The sequence below is a fragment of the Enhydra lutris genome, unplaced genomic scaffold, assembly GCF_002288905.1.
Source record: "Enhydra lutris kenyoni isolate GAN:26980312 unplaced genomic scaffold, ASM228890v2 scaffoldscaffold41, whole genome shotgun sequence".
In the NCBI taxonomy this organism is placed as follows: Eukaryota; Metazoa; Chordata; class Mammalia; order Carnivora; family Mustelidae; genus Enhydra; species Enhydra lutris.
In genome coordinates this window covers 1,191,242-1,206,789 of record NW_019154125.1, presented here as the reverse complement: position 1 = coordinate 1,206,789, position 15,548 = coordinate 1,191,242, and the positions used below count along the sequence as shown (strand labels likewise).

The window sequence follows — 15,548 nt, the reverse complement described above, 5'->3', positions numbered from 1 at the left end:
TTCTTTGAGGCACAAGACTCCTGGGCTCCAACTGGCCAGTTGACTTAGGGAGGCGGTTTTCAGACATGTGGATTGCTTTGTGAAGCTGTATAGGGTTGAGGAAAGCACAAATTATATTCTGGAAGATACAAAATAGCAGAGTATGAGCATACAACAGAGTATGAATTCCGGTTTCTGCTCTTTCTTGCTGTATGATCTTAGTGGAGTTACTCTGTGGATCTGAATTTCCTTACCTATAAAGTGAAGATATGGGACAATGCCTGGGGTGCTGTAAGAATTTGATGAGGTACTAGCAGCAAAGCATTTAGCTTCGTATACGAGCCCTCAACAAGTTGTTCATGTTAGTAGAGACAAGGACAACCAAAGCATTAGTTTTCTGTCCACTAGTCCAGTCTCTGTTCACTGTACTATATATTAGTGAAAATACTGCACCCTAGATCTGTCCTCCCATATTTTCCTCCCACCTCCAGCCTCAATTCTCCCTATCTTGACTGCCTCTCTCCACCTGTATTGAAAAATGTCAAACCCTCTTTTGAAAGATACATGTAAGTGACCAAAATAATGGAAACTACTAAAAAAAAAAAAGAAAAAAAAAAAAGATGGGATAAAGATGGGAAATATTGGTATCTCCTTCTCAAGGGCTCTGACAGTTGTCTGACAGGATCAAGAAAAGAGCTCATTGGCAAGAAGGCTCTCCTCTGAAATTCCGATTCTTTCATTACTAGTAGATGGGCAAGGAGAAAGGTGGCCTGCTGGAGGAAGATTCCACCCTTCTCTGGGACACAAACAGGGACAGTACCAAGGAAACCAATACACCAAAATTGAGTAAGTTACCAAGACAACTTTTTATTAAAATCCATTTTCAGTTCTTTGATTTTATTATATGACCTCTAGTTATTGCTCTGGCTCTCCCTATCACAATACGTACTTATATATATATTTCATCTAAATCACACAAGGTGACTATTAAAACACCAAACATCATAAACCACCATTTAGCCATTTTATCTTCCTACTCCTGAATCTAGAAAAGTGTATGATGGGAAATTCCCAAATAACAACAATAACAGCAACAACAAAACTGATAGAATACCTGAATTCTTATGAAAATGATAGTAAGTCAGAAGGTTTTGATAATTTCCTCTTGTCATAAAGGTAAAAACAAATTTCATTATCTGAAAAGTCTGAGCATCAACAAGGACAACAACCCCTTATCCAATATATAGTTGCAAATATTTTGTTCCATTTTGTAGGTTGACTTTTCATTTTGTTGATGGTTTCCTTTGCTGTGCAGAAGCTTTTTTGTTTGATGTAGTGCTATTTATTTTTTCTTTTGTTACTTGTGCTTTTGGTGTCAGTGTCAAAAATAATTGCCAAGACCAATGTCATTGAGTTTCTTCACCATGTTTACTTCTAGGAGTTATGAAAACAGGATATTGAGAAGATGTTTATTACAGCATTATTCACAACAGCCAAGATATGGAAACAACTTAAGTGTCCATCAACAGATTAACAGATAAAGAAGATGTGGTATGTGTAGAAAATGGAATATTATTCAATCATGAGGAAGAAGTCCTACCATTTGCATCAACATGGTTGGACCTTTAGGGCATTACGCCAGTGAGATAAGTCAAACGGAGAAAGACAAATTCTCTATGATATCACTTAAATCTGTAATCTTAAAAAGCTGAACTCATAAAAACAAGAACCAGAGGGGTGATTATCAGAAGCTTGGCAGGTGGGATGGGGGAGTGGTGGAATTGGGAGACCTTGTTTAAGGATATGAACTTGCAACTAATAAATAAGTTCTGGAGATCTAATGCATAGCAGAGTGATTATAGTCAATGATACTGTATTATAAACTTTAAAGTTGCTAAAAGACTAGGTCTTAATTGTTCTCACCACAAAAAGGAAATGATAATTATGTGACATGATGAAGGTGTTCATTAATGCTACACTGGTAATCATATTGCAATATATACAGAAATAAATCAACATTTTGTAACTTTAAATTTATACAACAATATATGTCAACTATATCTCAATTAAAAAAAAATTAAAAACCACACACTAAAACCAAGGGCAACAAGTCTGACATTTAGGCTTATTCTCTTTCCAACGGTATGCAAGTTCTTTTTAACTTTGGGGCCAGTACCAGTAGCACTCTATTCCCTTCAAGTTCTTCTAGAGAATTTCTGCTCAATCTGCTCTTCTTAAAATGTCAAACTCTTTACATATTTACCCCAAATTGTTTACCTTATGAACTAAGGTCCTCTATTTCCTGTGCCATTAGCAGACCAATGATATCTCAGAACTTGATCAGCTAAACTTGGGTATGAATCTAGTCTATGCTCTTCTTGGATTTTATTATAAGATGAATCTGTACATTTCAAATACTGGAGGCTTCTCTGAAGCTAAAATGTCTGAAATTTTAAAAATAGCTTGGTTTAGGGTGCCTGGGTGGCTCAGTCAGTTAAGCATCTGACTCTTGATTTTGGCTCAGGTCATGATCTCAGGGTTGTGAGATCAAGTTCTGCCTCTGCTCATGCTGAGTGTGGAGCCTGCTTAAGGTTCTCTCTCTCCCTCTCTCTCCATCCCTCCCCCACCTGACCCTATCCACCCCACTGCCATGTGCACATGCACATCATCTCTAAAAAATAATAATAATATAAGGAAAAATAAATTTTAAAAATAATTTCAAAATAATAATAAAAATAACATGGCTTTAAGATCCACAAATAATGCAAAAACTTTTAAATAATTAAAATCAACCTTCTTACTCATGAAAATTTTAGCTAGAATTCCTAATGAAATAAACTTTAACTCATATAAAATAGAATTAAATGTTTCCAAACCAGGTTGCTCAAAAAGACCCAACATGCCTAAATAATTAATTGACAGCCAGGAACTGGGTATCATTTCCAAACCCCCAAAATGGGGCTGAGCTGAATGAGCAAAGAAAAGACTTATCAAGTCAGACATGTCTTGGTGAGGCCTTCCTAAGCAGACAGCACAGTGGTAACACCTCATCCTTCACCAGAGAAATAGCAATTCACCATCATATGCTACTATCTTTTTTATTTAAGAATAGCATTTAACAAGCTTATTTTGGAATCTGATTCATTATCATTTTTAGGAAATGTAAAGGCCTTAAACCTTTTCCATACTGTGTGTGATTATAGCTAATTAAAGTTCACATCTTTCGCAGAAAGGTGAAACATCAGTTCTAATTTTATATACTAGTGTGATAAAGAGCATAAAGCATCAGATTGAAGGTCAGGAGACCCAGGTTCAATTTCTGACTTCATCACTACTTCTCTCGCTTTTCTTAAACGTCTCAGTTTTTCCAACCATAATATATGGTCAGAGTTCACTAGAACTTGTTACATCTCCTTAGGACAGATTATGTCATCAGCATTTGTTTAAAAATTATTCAGCCCATACCATGTGCAAGACCATCCTATTTGCTAGAAATACAATAGTGAACAAGAAAGGCATGATTCTAATCTCACAGAGTTTACATTTGTTCCAAATATGTTCACTGCTATCCAATCACTGATATGATACCTTCACGAATTACTGAGGACATGTGAAGCCAATAAGTTATTTATTTACTTATTTACTAACTGACTTGGTTAAAGTCAACAAATATTTGTTGAATACTTATAATGTACAAGGCATATTCTACATGCAATGAGAAAAAAAATATGTCCCCCACTAGACTTACGCTGCAAGAAAATAGAGGTCATATTTGTCATTGCACTCTGTATCCCCACTAGCCTGGTACCTGGTACTCAGAAAGTACCTGACATATAACTGCTAGAATGACCAAATGAGTAAATTTGTGAGTAGGAAAAAAAATTGTGGGCCCTGCTCTCAAGGGATTAGTATGTAATAAGGAATTTAAAGCATATGTGTATCAACTACAATAAATCATGGTATGTTATAAAAAGACATGAAGGACACGAAAGTATTAAAAGCAGGAACTCCAAACAGATCTAGCCTATCAATGTTCATAGCAACATATTCACAATAGCATAAAGGTGAAACAACCCAAATGTTCATTAACAGATGAAAAGAGAAACAAAATATGGAATATCCATACAACGGAATATTATTCAGCCTTTAAAGGGAAGGTAATTCTTTTTTTTCCCAAGATTTTATTTATTTGACAAAGAGAGACAGCAAGAGAGGTAATACAAGCAGGGGGAGTGGGGGAAAGAGAAGCAGGCCTCCCGCTGAGCAGAAAAGCTGATACTGGCCTTGATGAGGGGCTCAATCCCGCCTGAGCCAAAAGCAGACACCTAACAACTGAGCCACCCAGGCGCCCCTAAAAGGAAGATAATTCTTTTTTTTTTTTTTTAGATTTTTTTTTTATTTATTTATTTGACAGAGAGATCACAAGCAGGCAGAGAGGCAGGCAGAGAGAGAGGAGGAAGCAGGCTCCCCTAGAGAGCAGAGAGCCCGATGTGGGGCTCGATCCCAGGACTCCGAGATCATGACCTGAGCCGAAGGCAGCGGCCCAACCCACTGAGCCACCCAGGTGCCCCAAGGAAGATAATTCTGACACATGTTACAACACAGATGAGCCTTGAATCATGAGACCAAATAAGACACGAAAGGACAAATAATGTACAATCACAATGACATGAGATAACTTAGAGAATAGCCAAATTCATAGTGACAGAAAATAGATTGGTGGTTACCAGGGGCTGGGGGGAGAGGGAATGAGGAGTTAGTGTTTAATGGACAGAGTTTCTGTTTGGGATGAGGATAAATTCTGGTAATGGATAGTGGTGATGGTTGAACAACAATGTGAATTTACTCAATACCACTGACCTATACTCTTAAAAACAGCTAAGATGGCAAATTCTGTGTTATATATGTTTTCCTACAACAAAATACAATGTAATTCTAAAAAGACATGAAGGAGTTTCGGAGGCAGTGACATCTGCCCAGCCTAACCAAGGATGGGTTTCTTAGAGGTGGTATCATTTCAGCCTGCTCTCCACTTAATGCCTACAGATCAGAGTCATCACTTACTGGTAAGAACCAAGCATTTGAAAAATTAAAAAAATAAAATAAAATTTAATTTAATTTTAAAACAACAATAACAACAAAAACATTACATTTCCCAGAATTATTTTTTTAAAATTTTTTATTTGAGTATAGTTGACATACTATGTTCCATTAGTTTCAGGTACACTACATAGTGATTCAACTTCTCTATATGTTATGCTATGCTTACCACAAATGTAGTAACCATCTGTCACTATACAATGCTATTAAAACACCACTGACTATTAAAAAAAAAAAAAAAAAGAACCAAGCATTCGTTTTCACAAGGTTCATGAGTTTTATAGGACTCCTTCCTATACAAGAAACTGGTCAGAGTGGTTGCTTCTCAGCAGAGACACTGGAAGTCTGGAGAGTTAAGGATATAATGGCCTGGGCGAAATTATTTCCTTTTCACTATACATTTGTTCCTTTTTAAAAATTTTTGGAGGGGAGGGGAAAAGGGAGGGAGAAAGAGAAGGAGAGAAAGAATCTCAAGCAGACTCCATGGCTAGCATGAAGCCTGATGCAGGGCTCAATCCCAGAACCCTGAGATTATGACCTGAGCCAAAACCAAAAGTTGGCCACTCAAATGACTGAGCCAGCCAGGCGCTCCTATGCTCTGGGTTTTAATCTTGGATCCTCTTCTAATAAATTGCAATTTATTCATAGAGATATTTGTGGTGGCAATGCCCTGGATTAAAAGACAAGCTTCCTTAGACTCCTTTACAGTAGGTATGGCTAAGTGATTAAATTCTAGCCCATGAGAAGTATTATGTTACTTTCTAGAAGATTCCTTTTTCCTTCACTCTGCTTCCTTCCAGGAAGTGATTTTGAGGATAGAAGGCATATGCTGAGGATGATGGAAGAGACTGGACACTTGGTTGCTGGTGGGATCCTGAAGCTTCCATCCGATACGTGGTTCCCTCCTGTGGATTTCTTTTATGTGACAAAATAAACCACTGTGTGGTTAAGACACAGTTATTAGGACTATCTATTATATGCTGTTTACATAAGCTTTCTTTCTTTTCCCCCCACATATTCTTTCTTCTTTGGGCTCATTTTTTTGTCTATTTGTTTGTAATTCCTATACTTCCATATTTTGTAACTCACTCTCTTTTCTGGAAGTTTTCACTTTCCTGCTTCCACAGCGTTTGCAATCCACTCTGCCTTTTGCATAGGGCTGCTACTAGGTATTCTCCTCCACCTATGACTGCTGTGGCCCATCATTCTCCACCTATGACTACTGAGGCCCATCATTCTGGCCTCTACACAAAATGCTGCACATTCTGCAGTTCTGCTATTTTACAGTTGGTTCCCACTAGGAATATCAGCTCCAAGAAGGCAGAGCTGTCCTGTCTACTTCCAGCTATACTCCTTGAACTTAGAGCAGCACTTGACTTTTAGTAACCACTCCATAAATATTTCTTTGTGTTTATTTAGCAAATATTTATTGAGCACCTTTCTAAGCAAATTTCTTCACTACGTTCTAGTATGGGAGAAAGAAAAATAAACATTCAATCAATCAATCAATGAAAAAACAAATGAAAAGCTAACCTAGTATTTTACCAGGGAAAAAGTGCTATGGAAGACCAGAGCAAGCAAAGGGGATTGGAGAACTCATGGTAGAAAAGGCAGGAGGGAAAGGAGATCACAGTTTCCAATAAAGAAAGGACTAAATTGGCCCTTAGAGAAGGCAACATTTGAGCAAAGACTTGAAGGAGGTGAGGAAGTGAGCCGTTCAAATATTCCAGGGAAGAGCATTCCAGGCAACTAGTACAATGAAGAAATAGCTAGTACAAAGGCCCTGTGGCTTCAAGAAATAGTGTTGAGGACACTGAGCCTAGAAGAAAGTGAGCAGGAGGGAGAGATTTAAGAAGAGATCAAAGCGATCTCAAATTTTATAGGTCAATCTCGGTTTTTTGGCTGTTGCTCTGGGTGACACAGGGAACCACTGCAGGGCTTGCAGCAGAAGAGAGACACGATGTAATTTTAATTTTAGAACACTCTGGCTGCTGTGTTGAGAACAGACAATAAAGGAATAAGAATGGAAGTAAGAAGACCAGTAAGGAGACCTACAATATTCAGATGACAGTTAAAATCTTGGGCCAAGATGTAGAAAGAAGTAAGGGGGAAATGATCAGATTCAAGATATATTCTGAAGGTAGAGACAAAGGGATTTGTCAGTCAATTGTGAGTGGAGTATTAAAAAAAGAAAATACTCCCTTGAATGATTCCAAGTCTTTCAACTTGGACAGCTGGAATAATAGTGTTGCCATTAACCACAACTGGGAAAACTATAAGCAGACCAGGTTTGGAGGAAGGATTTTAGTGTGGCTCTGTGAAGTGGGAGAAGTCTATTAGACATTCCAGTAGAGGTGTTCCACCAGATAGCTGGATATACACACCTAGAGTTCAAAGAAAAGTTCTGGGTTAGGAGTATAAACTTTGAGGTCATCATGAATATACGAAAAATGGGCTCTGAACAATGATAAAACCTATTTTCCTTTCTTGAAGGAATCTTAACGTTTTGCAGCTAAAAGAATGACTTCCAAAGAGTGTGAACAAGACCGTTAACCAAGGAAACAAATCAAAACCTCTATGATGCTTCCCATTCTTTCAGTTTAAGGCAACGTGTCTCAAAACATGGTCTGCGGATCCCAAATCAGAATAAAACCGTTTGTAACAAACATTCTTAGTGATTCTCACACATACTCAAATCCAAAAACCACCCGCTCTGTGTGTATAACTCTGCGGAAGAGAGCGTCATCTGGAAGTTTCCACTTTCATATCCATAACAGCAACTAAGTGTGGGTTACACGTGATGGACAGAACCTAAAGACAGAGTCACTAGGAATCCCTGATAACCAATTCATTTTATAATAGCCATAGACTGACACATGTTGCATGGGATCTATCAATATTCAAGGAAATATATTTCTGGGTAACACTCTGAATCATTTCCTGCATCATCTCCATAGCAACCTTGACCACTTGCCTTTAAGACAGATTTCTCTTGCTCTGAGTTATAATAACTTTGAGCATGTTTTAAGAAAGATGCTGCTGTTTCTCAGCCATATCTGATTTTCTGGTGTCAACATTTAGAAATTTATATTCTCATGAGTTTTTCAATCCTTGTCATCTTTATTTTTTTTTCTTTTACTAGTTTTTTGCTTGCTGATAAAGCTTAAGAGCACATGAGACTATATTATAGTCTCATAAATTGTAAAGTCCTTTCAAATTGATTGGTTACTCAAAGAAACAAGCACAGAAGACACTTGGAAGGCCTATCCTTTAGGGGAAATGCTAGTTCCAAGAGACTGTGCAAACAAATTTAACAGGTTTCTTGGGTAATCATTTTCAGGCCCAGATTAACCTATAGTAGCTAAGTAATATTTTCAAATTTTCTGGAGCAGGAAAGCCACAAACCAAAGATCTCTTCAAATAGTTTGTCAGAATGTATGGCAGCTATAGGTTGCACTCAGGTACATTTCCTGCCTGGCCCTTTTGGGTACTAGAGTTATCATTCCTAACCTACATCAATTGTTCTCATGGGTTCAAGAACCTGGAGCTATATTTTCAATCCCCTATATCAAAAAGAAAAAAAACAACAACAACACTTGGCTCAGTATGTTATTGAGAATCTGGTATTAGAGAAACTTTAGAAAGTACTTAAGCCATTTTTTTTTTTTTACTTAAGCCATTTTTAAATTATAAAACCCAAATTTGTGATATCTCTAGGTTTTATTTTCCAAAATTCTGTGTATCTCTGACTTCAATTCTGCTGGACAAATAGTTTACATGTTAAATTACAGCTGTCACTTTCATTTGTCTCAATTCTAAAGTAAAATCATCTTAAATTTTATAATTTTATTGTATAAAACATTAATAAGTTTGATAGTTTGCATATAAGTTCAGCAAGAGTATAGAAGGACTAAAAGTCCAGAACAGAAATTAGAGATCCTAAGGATCCATGATCATGTGGTACAAGAGTCCCAGGCTGCAGGCCCATAGCATCTCTCAAATAGGCTCTGACCTCACCTCTGTACCCAAAGTGAACAGGACCCAGGAGGGGAGAGAGCTAATGTTACAGAGTCAGAAAGTGCTATCTCTGATGACTCCCTGGCACCATCTTAAGCACCTGATCCTACCTGGGATCTGGTGCTGGTGAGAGGAGAGCACACTGGAGGCAGTAGAAGAGAGTAGTAGAAGACAGAGTTCCCTGGGGAAGTCACTCCTCTTCTCTGAACATAAACCAGAAGGGGCAGCAGCATCAAATAAGAAAATATTGACTTTTCCTAATTAAACTTATGAGCTTATGACTCTTGGCAGACAGTAAGTTTCTAAATTATATCATTTTTTTACTTCCTCCTGGTTACTACTAAACAGATCTGAAAGGGCTTCGTAAATATTAAGATAACCTTTCAAACTTTTATCGTCCACTTTTTTTTAGATGGTACTTCATTCAGATCTTGTTTCTTCCTGGAAGGCACTGGATCTTATTCCCAAACTATTGAGGTACATGACTTCCCTTCTTTCCACACATGGTAAGTAGGAAGTACCTGGCTATGAAGAGCACTGGGACCAGTAAGGGGGTGTGAAAGGCAAGGAGCAAATACATGTACATTACAATATCTGGGAAGTACTGCCCCTTTGTATATGCCTTCCATAATGGCATTTTGTCTTTCCCAGTTGGATTAACAATCCCTGCAATACAGGCATCTTATCTTTCTGTGGCATTTGGTAATCTGTTGCAATGGACATTCACTAAGAATTTGTTGATTCACAAGTGATGTAAACTAGAATATGTAAAAAATAAAGCTATCCTACCTACGATGTGTCATTTTCAAGGTTGCAAATAACATAAAATGTTGTCATGAATGTTTAATAGAAAAGCTGCAGTGTGCAGGTTACATATACAGCTAATCTGGGAGCTATAAACTGAGAGAAAAATATAATGTAACAGAATGTTCTCAACACTTGCCTGCTTACAAGAAATTGAGAAATTACAATTTGGAAGTTATCAATAGTGTCTGCTAAATCATCTGTTATTAAATATATTATCAAGGGAATAAATCCTTTTGTTGCATATTATAAGAAAACAGATTTATACAAGATGTCAAAGGAAGGAAAGAGAGGGGAAAGGATATGTTGTAAAATATCCTTTGTTAAAATAGCAGTCGCCATTTCCCCTTTATTTTTATAGCTGTTAAATGACAACAGAGACAACAAAAACTAGTAGTCATCAAAAATTTCCAACTATAGGGGCACCTGGGTGGCTCAGTGGGTTAAAGCCTCTGCCTTCGGCTCAGGTCATGATCCCAGGGTCCTGGGATCAAGCCCCACATCGGGCTCTCTGCTTAGCGGGGAGCCTGCCTCCTCCTCTCTCTCTCTCTGCCTGCCTCTCTGCCTACTTGTGATCTCTGTCTGTCAAATAAATAAATAAAATCTTAAAAAAAAAAGAATTAAAAAAAAAATTTCCAACTATATACATTTATACATTCAATTATACAATATTGCCTTACTTAGCAATTCTTTTTTACAACAACCACATAAGATAATTCACAGAATTACCTCAAAGGGATCTCTAGCTGCTCTAGTAAAAACTTAGGAAATAATTTAGTTTCTCTGCAGGACCATTTTCAGTAAGTCAATTATGACGAACTAGTTGACTGTAAACTCTAACCTAGCTAACAACATCCTGTGTTTATTGATGCAATGCTTCAAGCAATTGGGCGGGGGGGTGGGGGGCAAAGAGAGTCTATAAGAAGCAGAAACAAGAGCTGAGGTACAGCAACATCACCAGTATCTTCAGACAAGGCAAGGAGGATGTGGCTAGAGACTACTGGCATGCCTCCTTCTCTGGGTCCTGCCCCTGTGACCTTCTCCCTACCCATGCATATCCCCCTATTACATCTGCTCTGACAACTGCCATCACCCTCCATAGTCCTTGCATGTATGATTTCTCTCTTGAACTAAGACAGTGGTCGCCTACCTACCTGGACTCTGTTTCCAGACTCTTTCCCCTTGACTGCCACTTGAGCGAAATTTCCATCAACGGACAGGTTTAAATCACTTCATTCCATCAACTTCCTAAGGCCTATATCTCCTGGAGAACAGAAACACTGTCTTTCTCACTCTCATATCCCCAGTGCTAGCATGGCTCCTGGCACACAGTAAGTTTTCAGTAAATGTTGGTTGAATAAATATAGAATGAAGTGTGACATGCAAACCCCTTTATAATCTGGCCCCATCTGACCTTCATAGCCTCACTTTCCGCTATCCCTTCAAATGTTTCAGCAGTTCAGAATTGCTCTATTTTCCCAAACACACAATGCATTTTCAAATTTCTGATCTCTAATGGAGCAACTCTGTTTAAAAGATTTCTTGCCCATTTCAATTTTTACCTCCTAATTCATGTGGTGAAGTTCTGACTGACACACATTAAATGAATGAATGAGCCAACAACTCACGGAATACCCTTGCCTCTATTCCTACATCTCACTGGCAAGACTACTCTGTCAGCACTGCTTCTCCAATCTCCTTTCTGTCCGGATTCATATTCTACCACTTAATAATATTAACTAAAACTAGCTATGTGAGCCTGAACAAGACTCAGTTTCCTAATTTGTTTTTAAAAATGTGGTTGGGAAACATTCTGGGATGATGTCAGCCTGGGTCTTTGTTTCTACTCTCATTCTTATTTCTCCCACTTTTTTTTTTTAAAGATTTTATTTATTTATTTGACAGAGAGAGAGAGAGACCACAAGTAGGCAGAGAGACAAGCAGAAAGAGAGTGGGGGAAGCAGGCTCCTCGCCAAGCAGAGAGCCCAACGTAGGGCTCGATCCCAGGACCCTGAGATCATGACCTGAGCCGAAGGCAGAGGCTCAACCCACTCAGCCACCCAGGCATCCCTCTCCCACTTTTTGATAAAAGATCTGGAAATAAAATATTTTACCGTGTGCTCAGGAAACAGAAGGATAAATAAGCACTTATGAAACACTTGGTGTATGGAGGGGGAGCAGAAAAAGAGATCAGAAAAGTAGGTTTGGGGTGGATTTGAATATATTCATTGAATATCATTTAACAAGTAAAATAAATAGCTAATGGGGGAAAAGGGGTATGTGTGTGTGTGTGTGTGTGTGTGTGTGTTTTGGGTGGCTCACTGTTAAAGACAGAGGCAATCCCACCCTCATTTGACATTTAGTTCCCAAGGAAATTCAGCAGGGCAGCCAGTGGAGGACACATTTCGTTTGTAACTCCAGGAGGACCAAGCTACTGCAAGGAAACTGGCTTCTCTGAACAACCATGGGACAATGCTAAGATTGCCTAAGGGAGAACCAGAGCTGGAGACCACTGACCCTCCCCAGTATTGAGAACCACACTGCTTAAAGAGACCCCAAATTCTGCTCCATATGGGATTCAACCCCATCCCCCTATAGCTGATAAGAGCAGTAAAAAGTTTGTGGACCATACCTGAATAGGTGGCTCCTACTAAGGCAGATTTAATGGCAGAAGAAACCTAAGGAGAACTTTAATTAAAACATAATGATAACTCTTCCATACTGTTTTTCCAGAGTGTCTGTACCAGTTTGCATTCCCACCAATGATGTAAGGAGGGTTCCCCTTTCTCCTCATCCCTGCCATCATTTGTTGTTTCTTGTGTTGTTAATTTAGCCCTTCTAACTGGTTGGAGGCAGTATCTCACTGTAGTTTTGATCTTTATTTCCCTGATGATAAGTGATATGGAGCATCTTTTCATGTGTCTGTTGGCCATCTGGATGTATTCTTTGGTAAAACATCTGCCCATTTTTAAACAGGATTATTTGGTTTTGGTATGGAGTTTTATAAGTTCTTTATATATTTTGGATACTAATCCTTTATCAGATATGTCATTTACAAATATCTTCTCCCATTCCATAGGTTGCATTTTAGTTTTGGTGATTGTTTCCTTCACTGTGGAGAAGGTTTTTATTTTGATGAAGACAACTCTTGGGTAGATTTTCTTTTTTCAGATTACATTTCTTTATTCACTTTTTTAAAGACTGGTTTTATGGATAGATCTATTTGAAGGAAAGAAATATATCTGGCAACTTAAAAAATAAACATTACTTCAGAATTTAAAACCTACAAAAAGAATCCAAAAAATACTACTGCTGAAATACAAAGCAGTCATCAGGATTAGTAAGCTAGAAGCTCTATAAGATTAAAAATATGACAGAGGCTTGCTGCTGCATAGCGCGGCCCGCTGTGGCGGCGAGGTCGGTTCAAGGCCTGGAAAGGGTTGGGATGCCAAATCTTTGGCCCCAGAGCAGCGGTTGCAGGAAAGATGAAGAAAGAAATTGCTGCTAGTTCGAAAACAAGGCAAGTTGGAAAAAAAAGGCAGTTGAGAGGTTTGCTGAGAAATTGACACTTATACATCAAGAAAAATATAAAAATCACTGGTATCCAGAAAAAACATCAAAAGGACAGCCTTACAGATGTATTTGTGTCAATAAGTTTCAGAGAGTTGATCCTGATGTCCTGAAAGCCTGTGAGAAGAGCTGCATCTTGTACAGTGACCTAGGCTAGGCTTACCGATGGAACTCACTCTTTGGGTGGATCCATGTGAGGTGTGCTGTTGGTATGGAGAGAAAAACAATGCATTCATTGTTGCCAGCTTTGAAAATGAGGATGAGAACAAGCATGAAATCTCCAGGAAAGTTACCAGGGCCCTTGATAAGGTTACTTCTGACTATCATTCAGGATCCTCTTCTTCAGATGAAGAAACAAGGAAGTAGAAGTGAAACCCACTTCTGTGACTGCGACCCCAAGCCCTGTGTACCAGATTTCAGAATTGATGTTCCCACCTCTTCCAATGTGGCACCCTTTGCCCAGAAAAAAGCCAGGAATGTACCAAGGGAATGGTCATCAGAATCACTATCCTCCTTCTATTCCATTTTAATATTGGACTTGAATATTTACATATTATACATGAACTCTGTTGGATACGAGAATACTGTAGCAGCAGACGATCTGTTCTAGCACCTTTGAGCATTTACTTTATGGAGAGTATGTAAGTTATTTATACACAGGAAATCTATTTTATGTCATTGTTTAGAAGAATTGCATGAAATCATGTAGTTGCAAAAAAAAAAGTAGTTTGAGGCATGACAAAAAAATATGACAGAGAGAAAAATACAAATAAATGGAAATCATTCGTGAAAAGAAACATGGAAGACAGTTTCAAGAAGTCAGATATGCAAATGAAAATAAAGGCATTCCAGAAGGAAGAAAAGAAATAGAAGACAAGCCACAATCAAATAAAAGGAAAAATGAAAAAAGTTTTCCTGAGCTGAAAAAAAAACCTGACATTTCAAACAGCAGGGGCAACCAAGTGCCACGCAGGATTAACAGAAAAATATATACATTTAGGCATATTCTCGTGTCACTTCTGACCTCCAAAGATTAAGAAAAATTAACATACACTTCCAAAGAGAGATCACATTACTTAAAAAGAAAAGAGAGTCAGAATAACTATCACATTCCTCCCTGATAGTACTAGAGTCCAGGAGAAAAAAAACGAAAAGGAATACTGTTTAAAGACATTTGAAAGAAGTGAATATAATCCAAGAATTCTACTCCTGGCCAGAATATCATTTATATGGAAGTTGGAGAACCTTCTCATTGGTGGGACCCCTTCATCTGGGGCCTCCTTCAACTTGCCTATGCCTGACTGAGTAATAAACCTTTGAATTACTTGGGGTCATGTCTCTGGTGTGTTATGTCTTAACATGAATACCTTTAAAGGAGGGAAGAGAGAGCCCTGCAATACACAGGGCTAAATCATAAGAGGTAGAAGAAGGGCATTTTCAAACATAAAAGAACTCAGAATTTATACCACATATAAATTTTTTGAGGAAATCAAGAGAGAATACCTCAATTGAAAGAAAATTAAAACTAAATAATAAATTCATTGTAGGGGTCTAGAGTATAAGAAACAACTGTGATCCATGAATCTAGCAAAGTATATAATTATGTCAAAATACATGGTGGTATTATGTTTATATAAGAAAAACAGCACACTTCTCGAGAGCAGGAATGGAAACCAAAAGATGAAGTGAATAATATCTTTGAAGTGCTGAGAGAAAGTAACTCTCTATTGAGACCTGCATCCTCAAATAAACTATCTTTTATTAACTGGGGTAAAGACATTTTCCGATTAAAAAATCCAAGAGTTTGCCATAAGGAAACTTAACGAAAGAATTTTATAAGAATGTACTTCAGGAAGAAAGAAAATGAACTCAAAGTTTTAAGAGATAAAAAGAAAAAATGAGCAAAGATATTGATAAATATACAAATCGATAAATTTAAACATATCGCCTATAACTATAATGATGTCTAATTTAAGAGTTTAAAAAAATAAAACTAACCTGTACCCTTGGGGCTAATAATACATTATATGTTATTAAAAAATAAAAAATACATATTAAAAAAAAACTAATATTGGCCA

The 15,548-nt window shown here is 37.7% G+C and overlaps 1 pseudogene; it reads left to right on the top strand.

Annotated features, from left to right (window-relative positions):
* Positions 1–14,000, top strand: part of LOC111155384 — a 54,719-nt pseudogene extending 40,719 nt beyond the window's left edge.
* The last annotated feature ends 1,548 nt before the right edge of the window (positions 14,001–15,548 follow it).